This window comes from Lygodium microphyllum, chromosome 19 (assembly GCF_053477565.2).
Source record: "Lygodium microphyllum isolate KBCC chromosome 19, Lygodium_microphyllum_v1.1.10, whole genome shotgun sequence".
NCBI classification, from domain to species: Eukaryota; Viridiplantae; Streptophyta; class Polypodiopsida; order Schizaeales; family Lygodiaceae; genus Lygodium; species Lygodium microphyllum.
The window spans coordinates 85,423,666-85,439,544 of record NC_141153.1 but is presented as its reverse complement, the minus strand read 5'-3'; positions in this window follow the sequence as shown (position 1 = coordinate 85,439,544).

Below are 15,879 nucleotides of genomic sequence, written 5' to 3'. Positions count from 1 at the left end.
GGTTGCCGGCAACCCTTATTTGGCGACAAAAAATTTCATGTCCCCTTAGAAAAAGGATGTAGGGAAGTTGTGATTCGAAGCTCTCTCTCTCTCTCTCTCTCTCTCTCTCTCTCTCTCTCTCTCTCTCTCGCTCTCTCTCTCTCTCTCTCTCTCTCTACGTGGCTTAAAACAATTATAGCAACTCTCTCCTATAATAATATAATACTACCTTTGGGCTTCTCTTACATTAATAACTTTAGACCTTTATCAAAATATACATACACATTCTCTCTCTCTCTCTCTCTCTCTCTCTCTCTCTCTCTCTCTCTCTCTCTCTCTCTCTCTCTCTCTCTCTCTCTCTCTCTCTCTAACTTAGATCAAATTCCTCTATTTAAAAGTTTTTAGCCCAAGTATAATTATACTAAGAAGTCACATTTTGATTATAATTTCAATAGTGTAATTTTAAAAAAAATCTTTGATAAGGTCTTTATTTTTCCAAGTACACAATGCAAAAAACTTAATTTATTTCTTAGGTAATAACTAAAGTACTAATCATTTTTTAGTTAATTACTAAATTTAAATATAACGAGAGGGGAGAGAGAGACAAAGATGAATGAGAGAGAGAGAGATTATGTGACTTGCTTTGACTTTTTTTTTTTGTCAAGAAGGGGGTTGCTAGCAACTTGTCGAGAAGAGGATTGCTTGCAACCCCTTTTTTAAATGAAATTTTCTTTCACAAGTCTCCTCTATCATTTTTATGAGGGGACTTGTGAAATTTTTTTCCGTCGAACAGGGGGTTGCTGGCAATCCCTTCTCAGTGAATTTTTTTTTACTAAACATGGAGCTATCAACAACTTTCCTAGCCAAAAAAAATTCATAAGTCCCCTTAGAAGATGGAGGAAACTTCTAAAAAAATTTCACCGAGAAAGGGTTGCTAGCAATCCCTATTTGGCGACAAAAAATTTCATGTCCCCTTAGAGAGATGATATAGGGGAGTTGTGATTCAAAGCTCTCTCTCTCTCTCTCTCTCTCTCTCTCTCTCACAAAAAGTTGCTAGCAACCCCTATTCGACAAAAAAAAAATCACATCCCCTTAGAGAGATGATAATAAAGTCACATAATCTCTCTCTCTCTCTCTCTCTCTCTCTCTCTCTCTCTCTCTCTCTCTCTCTCAATGAGGAAACTACTACAATATTCAAGTGGATAAAGTTTTGTTCTTCTAGTTCACATAGGAGATAAAGAGAATTTCAAACCAAATGATGATATTGAGTCTCAGAAGTTATGCAAGTTAGTAGCATGGAGACTTCTCTACAAGTATAAATTTGTATCCTTCTATAGAAGTATATTTACAATGGTATCTTGTCAATGTGTTCTTTATATGTAATACAACTATGAATGGTAGGTTCATGTATAGGCAATTGGAGAAGGGGATGTTGCAAACTTTGCCAAGGAAATACAAGGATTAGGTGTACTTGAAGAAGGAGTAGCTCATATATAAGGATCACCAGATTGAGCAACAGTGGAACAAGGAGGTGTACAGAAGATATCCTATTTTCCTTGACTACGTAAAGGTGAATTTTTCTCCAACGGGAATACATTATACCAAAAATACTCAAAGAAAAAAGGTGCAGGAGACATAAGGATCCAGGTCCTTGGTGAGTAATTCCACATGTATTCTTTAGAATATGTCACACTTTTATATCTTCTTCAAAAGAGAATATGGCTGATTGTAGGAAAGTGATACCTGTTGTGCATTTGTTCTCGTAACTCGTTCTTCAATAAGGAGTCAGGGTGAAGCCACAATTTCTAAAATGTTTTGATGATATTGATTGGCCACACTTTAGTCCTACAATGATACTATTTGTGGATGATAGCATAAAGAAGATATAATGTAACCCACCTAACTCCTTTACATATCCATTTACATTTCAAGAAGTCCCATGGATACCATCCTCTTCAAATAGATGCTTCCCTATTATTTGAATAAGGAAAATCCCTTGAATACCATCCTCTTGAAATACATGCTTCCATGTTTGAGTGAGCTAGTAAGTTTTCACGAGGGAGTCTAGGAATGATGCCAGGAGGCATATTCAACGGTGGATTCCGTGAGGTTTTGCGGTGGATTACGTAAAATTATATTTATTGCCGAGGCTCATACACAAGGTGGATTCCTTGTGCGAAAAGTCGATAGGGACGCTTGTCCTTTTCGGGCGTCTCATTAATTTAATGTGCAAGTGGGTGATTCCATAGCAGGTGATTCTGCAAAATACATATTTAAACTAATGGACATTTATGAGTTTAGAGTGCACACTTGGAATAAATTAAGGTTAGGATTTGAGTTCTAACCAATTTATTTATTTTGTAGCTGAAGACTGCTAGGTATTCACTTTTGTCGGTTTAATTTTATTATTTTCTAATAATTTTGAATGCTTCAGTTGATATGTAGAGCAAACAACAGTGGCGTTGGAAAGCATTGGGCGATAACGTGTATTCAAGTTATTTAGAAAAAATTATCATTTTTGATGGGTGCGCATCTTAGGCATGGCACCAATATTTATTTTGACGCACTTATTTATTGAAGTGCTTGACATTTATTTATTATTTTATATGTACATGGATACACGATTTAAATATTTGTTATTGGACATGGCACCAATATTTATTTTATAGGCGCTTATTTATTGAAGCGCTTGATATTTATTTATTATTTTATATGCACATGGCACCAATATTTATTTTGACGTGCTTATTTATTGAAGCGCTTGATATTTATTTATTATTTTATATGCGCATGGGCACACGATTTAAATATTTGTTATTGGACATTGTATTTGGGCACAACCCGGCTCTTTGGGTGCCCAACCGCTTTATTCTTTAGTTAGACAAAAGCAAACACAAAAGCTAAAGCGTGCTAATTGTAAATTTGGGCTATTTTTTAGCTTGTAGATGAATAATATATTAAATACATGCTTTGTGGAGCGCTTACACAAGGCATGGGGAGAGATTCTATCCGATTGGTCTTTTTGCTCATGTCATGCAAGTCTTCTCTCTTGTTTTTTTGTGCAAAAGTAGAGTTCTTTTGTTCTTGGGGACCTTCCGACACTCGCTACGTACACATATAGCATCCGATCTGTGCACCAAGGAGTTTGTTAAAGAACATGCATTTCACCCTCTTGCAATGGAGTTGGATTGATATTTAATGTTTACAAAAAATATGTTCATTTGCTTTGCATATAGTAGTTCACTAACTTGCAAATGCATTTATGGATTTAGAAAATTATTTTTGTAGTTTTTGTAGTAAGTTCATGCAATATAATGTGAAATATATTAGTATATTAAAATATTTGATTGTTGAAGTTTGGAGTTTAAAATGAAGATTTCTTGAAAGGAATAACAACTACAAGTAATGGAGTAATACAGAGGTATATTTTACAGAGATTGTGAAGCAATTGTTTGCAAGGGTCTATTGTAAATTAATGCATAACTTCAATCTATATGTAAGCCTAATCAAATGAGGAAGAGAGATAGCAATGTGCAAATATAAGTGGATGTGTCTATAGTTTGCTCGTATGTGCATAACTAAAGTACTAACACATAAAGATGTAATTATAAAATATGTGCAAAGAAGAGAGGGGGGGATGTGAATGTATATGTAGTGTGATATCTCATATGCATGCATAATTGAACTATTAACATTGTGATAATATTATCAAAGATAAGCACATAAGATTAATCTGGTGATGTAAATAAGTTGAGAGAGAATTACTAATTCATTGTTAAAGAGAGAGAGAGAGAGAGAGAGAGAGAGAGAGAGAGAGAGAGAGAGAGAGAGAGAGAGAGAGAGAGAGAGAGAGAGAGAGAGAGAGAGAGAGAGAGAGAGAGAGAGAGAGAGAGTGTGTGTGTGTGTGTGTGTGTGTGTGTGTGTGAGAAATATGTAAGTGTATCTGGTTTTGATTATGTGTGTACAATAGAAGTACTAATACATCATGATGTAATTATAACATATATATATATATAATTGAGAGAGGGGAGATTTGAATGTATACAATGTGATATTACTTGTGTATATGTAATTCAACCATTAACATTGTGATAATATTATAAAAAATAATCACACAAGCTTAATGTAGTGATGTAAAGCAATGAAGGAGAGAGAACTACTAATGTGTTGTTAGAGAGAGAGAGAGAGAGAGAGAGAGAGAGAGAGAGAGGGTGTTATTGAGGGGGAGGAGGAGAGGGAGATGCATATTGTGGGTCTCCAAGATATGAGAGAGAGAGAAAGAGGAGAATGAATTGTGGTTCTGATGAGGAGGAGGAGAGTAAGATGTGGTGGTGTAGTGGCAGTACTAGTGGTGGTAATGTTATTGAAGGGGAGTGAGATGTCGCTAGTTGGTCCCCTACATATGAGGAGAGAGAGAGGAGAATTGGTTGTGACTCTAATGAGGAGGGGGAGAGTAAGATGTGGTGGTGGTGGTGGTGGTGGCAGCGGCAGTAGTGGCAGCAATGGAGGAGCAACATTGGTGCTTGATATATGCCCAAAAGAAAAAGAGGACCAAGTGGACTATGTGGAATAAAACTTGAGGTTGCCAAAAAAAGATCACTCTAAAAGTTTACTTCTCGCACGCACTCTTCTTTAATGTGGTCTTCCATGGGTCGATTACGAAGAGTAGTCAACACCCTATATGAAGTTGGAGCGACATAGATTGGGTCATATTCAGATGCTTTGATCATACGTCGCTGTTCAACATTGGTCATTATTTGGCATCCTCTAGCTCCCATTGCAATCGTAGAGCATATCATTTCTGCAAGAAGGGGGAATTGTTGTCGGCAAGCTATTGCAGCTTCTCAATTTCCTGGTTTGTGGCCATGATCATGCTCTTGCTATACGGCGTGATGAGACGTTGTTTGGTTGCTTATTCCTTGGATACCTCGGTTGCAATTAACTTCACAGCTGCTTCAGAAGCTTTAATGACTACAAATTTCGACTCCTCCCAAGAGCAAGGGAGTATTCGCACTTCCATCGTTATAGGTTCTTCCAAGAGTCTAGATCTAGTCGATCGTAGCAGGCAACCAATCGGAGGCAAGCAACCAAGTCGTCCCCAATATTTTCAACTAAATTCGTGGCCAAGGTTAGAATTTAGTGCCACTCATAAGAGGGTCTAAGCCCGACAAGTGGTTGAGGTTTGACAACACTAGAGAGGTCAGTGGATGTCGCTTGGTTTGCTCATGAGTTTGTAGCTTGGTCTTATGTTTGATAGGTGCAGGTTTATTGGCTGCAGCTGACATACTACTTGGTTCCTTTGAGAGTTGAGGGGAAGCATCATCGGGACTAGATGTGGTCAGTTTGTTAGTAACAGTTCCGGTTTTGGCCAATATATTGGCTTATGCCCTACTGAGCTAGGCTTTAGATGTTACATGTCTTTAGCGACTTGAGTCACTTGTGGTTTGAGTAGTCCTGACGTGATGTTTCGTGTGGGCAAGCTTAAGGATGGCGTTTGAGTAGTGCCTTTGGATGTTTGGGCTTTAGGCAGCCAAATCCAGGTGTTACCCGCATAATAGCCTTGCGCTTGCAACAAGGCCTTGGGGACCCATTGTGGCTTAACCATACACCAATATTTATAGTTTTGCCTCGGCCTCCTAGGTTTCGGGTGTAGATCCTTAGCCTTGCAAGGCCATGGGTTTCTATTCCTAGGTTGCACTTTCTGTTTAGGTACCCATTTGAAACGGGGTTCATGGGCTTTAGTGTTGGTTCTAGTGATTTCTGGGTAGGTTGTGACAAGTCCCGACCCCCCTCCTGAGACTTGGCAGTGGGTTTCTCTATTGGTGGCTTTGTGGACTTGAAAAGAGTCACTATGCGGACATTACCCACGGCTAGGTGGATACACTATGACTCATAGTCGACATGGTAAGAGGCTTACTTCTTGAAAGTTTGTCCTAACAGCAATTCCGTGCCTGCATTCTTAGTGTTGGGTAACACATAGAAGATTATTGGCATGCTTTCAGAATCGATAGAAACTACAATCTTGCATTTTTCCAAAAATGTGTAAGGTTGGCCTCCATAAGGGGTGAGATTAGCAATAGTGGACTGCAATTGTGGTTTGCCAATTTGGGTCCAATGGTCATGAGTCAAGATATTAAAATCGGCTCCCTTATTGATCAATGCATTGATGGTGCATGTGTGTTTAGCAGTGACCGTCATGTGTAGGTAAGCTAGTGGTACTGCTTCCTCATGCTCACCATCCACCTCAGTGATAGTGGCTACTCGCACATGGATGGGGGGTGCTAGCATTGGGGGCTCATGCAATGGGTGCATGGGAGAGAAATATTTCCTTATGCAGCTGCCATTAAAGAAGCCTATGCCCTCACCCTCTAGGGTTTCTAGTTCAACGTTGCCATTTCGGCTGATGGTTCAAACCTTAAAAGGTCCTAGCCCCTGGAACTTCAACTTTTGCTTATGTCCCTTGACTGAGTATAGCAGTACTAAGTCACCCTATTCAAAGCCGCACTACTTGACATGCTTGTCAAACCAACTTTTGTGTATTTCCTTCTTGCATATGAGTGTTGAGCGGCTAGAAGCCGGGTTTCCGTTAAGCGTTCGAGTTCAATCAAGCGTTCCATCCATGCCCCTTCCCATCCCATCTTTCTTGAAAGGCGATCCTGAGGCTTGGTACAAAGAATTCCAAGGGAAGGATTGCCTATGTACCATATGTCAATCTAAAGGGGGTTTGTGCTACCACTGTCTTGTAAGCCGTGCAGTAGGCCCACAAGGCCGCCATCAATTTGTTATCCCAATCATTGCGTGAAGTAGAGATGACCTTGGTCAGGACCTTTATTAGGATTTTATTTGTCGATTCAGCTTGACCATTTTCATGTGGATAATAGGGTGAGGATTTTCGATGGATCATTAGGAAGGAGAGGAGGTGAGCTATTACTTTATTGATGAAGTGTGTGCCCTAGTCTCGTTGACTAGTTTGATGGGGCAGCCAAATCGTGAGATCACTTGCTCCCATAGGAACTTAGCAGTGGTCCTAGCATCATTCTTTCTCATAGCTCGTGCTTTTTCCCATTTGGTTAGATAGTCGATGGCCACAATGATGTATTTAGCCTGTGATATTGTGCCACAGGACTAATGGGTCCGATGAAGTCAATCCCCCATTTCTCGAAGGATCGTCGTGCGATAATTGGGGTTAGCTCCATGCAATCTTTACGGATAGGGACTTTAGTTTGTTGGCACTCGTCACAATGCTTCACGAATCACATCGCATCTTGGAAGAGGGTAGGCCACCACAAGTGGGACTGCAGCACCTTGTGGGCTATCGCATCTCCACTGAAATGTCCTCCTACAATTCCACCGTGTGCCTCTGTCAGTATGTCATGCATCTCATGCTCACACGCATCTGTGCAGCAACTTGTCTTGCCCCAACCTAGCAAACAAAATACCTTATACCTAAGCCATACAATATGCTACTATAGGTGATAAACAAAGTAGGTGGTTTCAAAACCCACCACAAGCAACAACCATAATATACCTTGTGCATAAAAGCACAGGTTTGGAGCTATAAGTCATGATTTACACCAATCATTTAGAATATAAACCTACAACAATATGTTGAAACCAAATTATAGAGATACATACTACATTAGCCATTGAGCCTCAACCACAAATGTGTGCCCAAGAGGACGAATATTTAGTGCATTATGAAATGAATTAGGTCACATACTTACCTTAGCCATATAGCATCAGCTACCATTTTTACCCAAAAGGTATCACATATCATGCATGCTTCAATTCACGCAATCGAATAGTAGTCAAGTTGTAAGGATTAAGAAGCGTAGGTTAGCCAATGTCGGAGCATCACCTTATGTTTGGTACACTAGTGAGGTATGAGAAATATGGAAAATTGCAAACAATTACAGTCTGCAAAGCCTACATTTTGAAAGGGAGCAGAAGAAAAGCATGGGCTTCACATTGACTAGGAAAATTATCTTGTAGTATCAGGGTAGGTGCCTCCATTCATAAATGGTGGAAGTGATAGAGATATCTCTCAATTCTAGAAAGCTATCACTAATTAAGTGCCATTATCATTCACATGTAAGGAGCATTGCATTGCATGTGTTCAACATGTAGTAAGCTTTAAGTCATTGCTATGGACTATTGGTTTGATAATAAGGACCAGTTGTAATCTAGCTTTGCCATAGGCCATCAATCAAAGCTTAGAATCAATGTTCATTTAAGGGACAATATGCATAGATATTCATCACCATCTCATGTCATAAATAAATGAATTTGACGTATCGTATGGTATGGCAAAGACACTAGTTGGGAGCAAAATGTGTGTGTGCACGTGTGCACGCGTGCATGTGTGCGTGTGTTCGTGCATGCATGCGTGCGCACACACATCAAATTTTTGCCCAAGAGAGAACCATCTGTCATCCCCTTGAGAACATGGTCAATGCATAGAGGAGAACCATTTAAGACCATCATCCATCTATAACTAGTGGCCCCTTCAAAAAAGCATTCATCCATGCTATAAAGATACAAATAAGAATGGTATACCTCAAAAGCCAACACTTAGCTCCAAAAAGAAAAATAAATCAACTAATAACCTAAAAGTGATTCCAAAACTTAGTCATTAAGGTTACGTAATGTCTCCATACAAGTATCCAAACACATACTAGGTCATCTAAACCTTAAAAACCTCATACTAATACGTTGTTGGTGGGAGGTGTATTGAAGTCCATCTAGCATGTTGGGACCAAAAATGGGCCCGGAGACATTGGCTCTAAGGCTCTAGTCAGGCCTCTATGCTCAACCAAAACAACTCATGCCCTTGCAGCCAAGAGCATCTGGAGGCTACACACACTAATCTAACTTAGACATGTGTTTGTACTGCTCACAGTCCAACAGATCCCTTCCCAACTCCCCACAAGGAGTACCTAAACATAATGGTTCCCAACACCTCATATCACACACACAGAGAGTACCCCTCTAGAGTTGATTGTTGTGGCCCCCACAACTATGGCTCTCCTACATCCCAAGGATTGGCCCCAAGATGTGTCCTTCCAACATATGTCGCATGGGAAACATAGTTCACTCTTTAGTGTTCATTCTAGGAGATAATTGAATCCTTACCAGAACAGGCCCCAAAGATAACAGACGTACTATCCTATAACATGGGACTTCTTACGCTCTCAACGTGGTCACTATTTAGGAAACTAAGTGCTATGCAATCCAAGAGTTGATACTCATTTGATACCATGTATATGGAATGTAATGTAAAGGTGAATGCCCACGAGTGCACAAACAATTTATTTAATCAAATCAGCATACTGCATGTGCACAACCAATTCTTTTCATGATTTTCATACCACTAGCGTACTTGCAGCATTGCATAGGGACAGCACTAAGTATACTTGTGCTATTGAATCCTTTAGCATTTAAACCAAACAACATCTATATGTGCAATGCAATGAATAAATTAGATGTAAAACCATGATCAACACTCATAAATCCCCCTCTCTCCCTATCGTTTAATGTTATGCTTGCAGTGGCAGGTGTAGAGAGTATTTCCATGTCATTTTCTTTTCTAAAAAGTAATAAATCACACAATATAGCATGGAAATGGGGTTAAGCTAAGGCTAAACCCCATGCCTTAGGCCCAATATACATCCACAAATATATTTGTAATTTTTGGTAATTTTTGGCGCAGAAAAACTTTTTCTTATATTTATTTATTAATAAGTACTATTATTTTCTAATTTTTTTATTCAACCTAATTAGGATTGCTACAATTCACCACCATCTTTCATTTCATCCCACAAGAACATGATTTTTTCACTCAAAACGAAAGAAAATCCTTATTTTTCATTTAAATACCGCATTTTGGGCTTTAAATTATTAATAACGATCACATTTAATTACAAATTCTATGTATTATCACTCGCAACCCTCAAAGACATGTCAAACAAGGTTTGTACAAATTTTCATACCATATGCACTTTATTTGGACCATAAAGTGTCAAAAACAAGAAAATTTCCTTTGTAAAATGGACATACCGCTAAATTGCGTGTTTTGAGTCATGAAAATTGAATGTGTGGACAGCCATTGGACCCGCCATTGATCTCCACACAACATTGGATGTCACTTCTCAGCGTCCTCTCAATCTTGTATCAATCCGATGCATGCCAGACAAGCATCCTTCATCACGTTCTCTTTCTATTTCCCGCATGAATGGTCTCTTGGAGGAGAGAGAAAGAATGAATTTGGGACTCCACAATTAGGCAGTCATTCCTTGTGCAAAGACTGGCAATGGAGAGACAAAAATTATAGATGTTGGCATCTGTCTTCTAATTAGTGGATTGTGTTTGCATATGAGGGTTGCAAAGGTGGATAGACATTTTGTCTTTGGATTGGTCGGACACTTAAAGGATTGTCTAGCATTATTGACTGAGGCTTAAAGAGAATAAATGTTTGATCTTAGTTTTCTAGAGGAAGAACAATCCATTGAGTAAGATGATGGAGCTTTAGTCACTATATAAATGGAAGGAAGCAACTATAGTACACTTGTTTTGGGATTGTCTTGAGATCAGCCTCATGTGGCAAATACTCAAGAGATGGACTAAGTCTACAAGATTTGAGAAGAAATTATTAGGAAGATGATGTTTTTGGAGATTGAAGCTCTATGGATGATGAGTACTTCAAGACCTTGAGTTTAATCCATGTTATTGGCATGCCCTTCATATGAAAACATAGGATTGTTCCTCCTTTTAGGAATATACAAAATGTATAGCTCTTAAAAACTAGAAAAGGAGACCCTTGCACCTTTTAAAAGTGATAAGGGTAAGGCATGAGTCTATAAATTTGTGCATATGGACTTGCTAAAATTAAGGATAATCCTTAGGTTTTGTGTTTCTAAGGTTGTTGGGATTTGATTTCCAAGTTGCCTTCTTAAATAATGTAAACATGCTTTACTCTAGAACTAACTTGTACATTATCAAAGAACACTGAATACATTATTGTTAAGCTTCAACCACGATTTGATATTAGCAGGTGAATTCTTAAGGAAAATGAGCATATGATAAGCTCAAAAAGAGTATACAAGAACATACTACACGTGGTCCCAAATGCCCAACTAATATCCTACTAATATGTAGTGGTCAAGACCACATGGAACATATTCATGGTGTTTGTAAGTTTGTGAAACTCTTTTACAAGACCCATTTTTCCTTGTATTTCCTTGAATCGCCTAAAAATCTTGAGAGAACCACTCTAGACACAAAACAATATATAGAAAAGTAGAACATGTGAGGCACCACATGCAAACAAGTAGAGAATAAATTAACAACACTCATTTTCATTGGCTCTTGAGATCATATAAGATCAAGTCCATCGCTCTTGAAAAAAAATACAATATTTCATACATGGAACAAACTTTAGACCACTTTATTACTTCATAGCATGTCTACAGCTTCTTACCATCACCTTCAACCAATGTAGATGCAACCAAAGTCCTCGTTATCCATGGAGAAACACATAATTATCCATGTGTTTTGTTGTTGTTACAGCCCAAACGGAATCCCAAGACAGAAAATACCCAAAAAGTCAAAAATGGAAGACAGCCCAAGGTGAGAAAAGTAGAAAAGAAAGGCAAGCTCAGAAAAATGTAGGAAAAGCCTTAATACAAAAGGAAGTGCACAATAATGAGTGCACCGAATATTCTAGCAAAGAAAGCATTGGGCGCATTGTAATTTATTTTGTAAAAGAGTGCCAAGCTCCCTCGTGTGAAAATTGTAAATGTAGACGGGCACGGGTAAAAGAACTGTGAAAAGAGTAAAGAAATAAGGAAAGAAGACCTTGGCCAAAACGGCCAGTCATGTAAAAAGGGATGCGCGCCCAAAAGAGAAGAAGGGCATGTATAAAAAGGCAAAAAGAAAATGGAGGAGAGCATTCTTGTGTGTGGCCAAAAGTAGCTTTCTTCTTCATCCCCCTCCTCTTCTTGCTCTTCTTATGGTGGTTGTGCTTGAGAGAGGGAGTGAGAGTGTGAGAGAGTGAGTGTGTGAGGGTGAGGGAATATGGTAGATAAGATCTCCATCTTCTCCTCTCTTCTTCTCTTCTCTTGTCTTCTCTTGTCCATGCACGACGTGGCAGGAGAAAGCAACTTGATTGGACATGGAGGTAAGCTCACTACACTCGTATGTACGAGAGTTCGTACGGCTATGTGAGAGGTAGTCATTGCACTTGGCTTGAAATGGTTGAAGCAATAAGGAGTTCATGGGTCTTGGCGGTTGAGCAAAAGCTCCCACATTTTGATTCCATTATCGGAACAATGGATTCAAGCTTGAGTTCTTGTGTGCTTCGAATCGAGTGATGAAGTAGGAGTAACTCTGAAATGGCACTTAGTTTTAGGTAGGAAGTAAGGGAGTCTAAGGCCATTCGATCTCTTTTGCAGATTAGTTTAGGTATAGGAAGCTCTCTGTGCATTGGTTAGAATAAGAGTTGTGTGTTTTATATCAGATTTGAGAAACTAAGGTTTGGAAAATAAGGAAAAGATAACTCTCTAGATAACAAGGAAACAAAGAAACAAGGGAAGAAAGGAATCAGATTTTGCATATCCAATAAGAAGAAAAAAATAGAGGTAAGGGGAGAAAGAGAGAACACAAAAGGGGGACCAGGGGGGAGAGAGAGCTCATTTGCATTCAAGGAGATTGAGAGAGAGGTTGCAGTCTACATTGCCTATAATCCTTGGTTTGACGTATTCAGCCCTACCAACAGGTACGCTAAAGATCCCTATTGCTATCTGTTGTCTTGTTTTGGAATTGTGGTAGCATTGATTAGCATGCATTAGGTGAAATGAAAGCATATTTATGCCATTTGACGGGTTTCATGTGTCGCTCAGACATGGCAACCATAAACCTTGGACAGTCGTGAGTCATCACTGGGCGACTCGAACATCTGAGCCACTTAAGTGTCCACTTCGGACAACTCGACCACACTTAGACGAGAGCAACTCGGCCTCGAATGGACGACCACTAATATTCAACCTCGGACAACCACCCTCGAACACTCAGATGGGTGGACCTCATCCGAGTCTGAGCTAGATTGCTCGCATGTCCAAGTCTGAGACTCAAGCCAGATAACCAAAACCTTGCCTAAATAAGTTTTTCAACCTTCCAGGGGCTAGCTAGGGCTTGCTCCCATTGACCAGTGACTTGGGCTAGAGTTCGAACCCATGAATGAACCCATAGAAGTGTTTGCACCTAGAAAAAGAAGGAACCTCAATCTTGCAATCCATGGAGAACCAAAAGACCTGACCTTAGACCGTTACTAATTGATTAGAGACCCAAGCTAACTCAAACAGGCTCAATGCCTCAACTGATCAAGAGTAGTCAAAACCCATTCTTATAACCGCATCAAGAGCAAGAAATAGATTGAAGCAGTTGACTCCATTAAAGGTCACACTTGACAGTGTAGGCACGTAAGCATGTATGGACACTAGAAAGCCTAATTTTGCACAATGCACATCACGACGCATTGCTAGAGTATAAGTGTTGCACAATTATGGATGGATGGATGAACAAGGCACACACTAAGGGAAATTAACCTAAAAATGAACCCACCAATAGGAGTACAATCCTAAGAATTAGAAGAAAACTAGAAAACCAAGGACAAAGACACAGAGGGGACCAAACCCTCACATCGCCAAGTGAAGGAAAGGCTTGCCAAGATTAGGGATATGTCTCTACCTAACTTCGTTGACCTCATAGAGAGACACATTAATGGGTCAAAAGGCAACTAATATGGCATTAGGGGAGTTTTGAGGTCTCGAAAATGCCTTTTAGGATGTGGAGAGAGAGTGCTCTAGACCAATAAGAGCAAAGCCTCCGTAACGGAACTTCTATTTAAAAAAAATTAAAAAATCATTTTACAAAAATATATAAATATGATAATATTACAAATTTGTATTTTTATTATGTATTTTTAGTCTCTTATATTCGTGATTATGACATATTTTGCATTAATGGCATAGAGTCTCGGCTACTTTTATTTAATGATGTTTCTAGATTAATGATAATGACTGATGTAATCGAAATTCAAATTGGTGAAAAGCATGGCGCTCAGTTTTTTCCCTCCTTTCTTTTATTCCTCTATTGTTTTTCCCTCCGTTATGATAGCCTAGTCCTCTCTCTCTCTCTCTCTCTCTCTCTCTCTCTCTCTCTCTCTCTCTCTGTGCATGTATCTCTCTCTTCTACCATGGATACAGAAATTCGACCTTCAACAAGGCGTCCAAGCTCCCAAATCACATCCATATCAGTGTTTAACTCATTCCAAACTGATGGAAGATGGATTCCTACTAACATTAGCAAAGGTAGTTGGATCACCATGCAACAAGCAAAACGTGGAAAAAGGCAAAGACATGAGAGCTCGTTTATCTCTGCTTGGAAGGGCAGAATCCGAGATTTTAAGCTTGGAGCAAATAAGAATAGTATCAAAGAGGTACTAGTACAACATGTGTTCATGCATAGAGAGCTGTGTTTGAAACCTGGATCTTCAAAGCTTCCAATGCATAGACCAAATTGTAAGAATTTGATTCTTAAAGTTTTTCCTTTCTTAAACATGGTTTAGGTTTTTCCATTATAATATTTGTTTGTCTTGTAGATGTCTATCCCTCTAATCTTGAGGAATGGCAACCAGTGGAATCTATTATTGATGTTATTGATGTTATACATGGTTCAATTGGAGAAGAAATGTATAGAGGTAGAAAGAAGACAGAGCTTGGAGAGAATGGAATATTCTTTTATGACCATTCTTATGTTATTCCTATGCGGCGTTTCCAATGGGGATCAATAAAACTCCTTCCTTTGCCAGATTTTTCAAGCTTTGAGTGGCCTTTGCCAAGTCCAGCTACTAGTGAGGGCTATAGATGTAAGATATTTTCTGAGATCCAGAAAGCACTAAAATCTAATATCTCAAGTAGGCTAAGCAAAGTTACTTTATTTATGCCTATTAATATATTTATTGATTTCTTCTCTAATATGGAGATAAGAATAACAAAAACCATGCTTTCAGTGAAGAGACTAACATATGATCATATCATACAATTTGTTGATGAAGGATGGGATACAAGGACAGAAGGAAAAATTATATGTAAGATAGATCAAGACTCTATAGCTTGTAAATATATGATTGCTACTCAAAATTTTATCCTTAGCTTTTACTATAGTCGATGGCATTTTGTTGGTAGTAGTCTAGTTGCTTTAGACCAGAATCTTAATGATTTCAGCAAGGATCCTATTGTGGATCTTGATATTTGGTTCAACGAGGATATTATTGCAATCTTAAAGATCAGAAAATCATGTACGCTACATCAAGTGAGGATGGATTTACAAAATGAAGACATTGAACTACCATGCTCCTTTGTATTCCAACTTGACAAGAAACGAGTAAGTTTTCACATCATATTATATCTACTTAGATGTATATCAAGATCTCACTTTCTAACTAACAAACATTTGTAATTTATTTTTTGCAGATATCGAAAAGGAGAGAAAATAAAATACACTGCAATGACATTCAAGAAAAGATATCTTTACTATCAATATAAAATACATGTACAAATTTTGTAGCAGATGTCTATCTGCCATCTCTATGAGATATACAAGGGCTGAAGGGCAAATTTCTATATATGAAGGCCTACAAGGCGATATGGAAAAGCTATTTCTTTTTTGGAGAACTATCCTTTCTAGGAGTCCTTTTGCCTTTCTTTGATGTCTTGGGTATAGAAGGTGTTGAAGATGTGGATTTGCCTTCTGTGGTTATAGGCACCGCATCTCCTTCATGGTGCAAATCCCCACCAATCTCTGTTGTTGGTTGTATACAATTGACCATCATATACTTCAAGA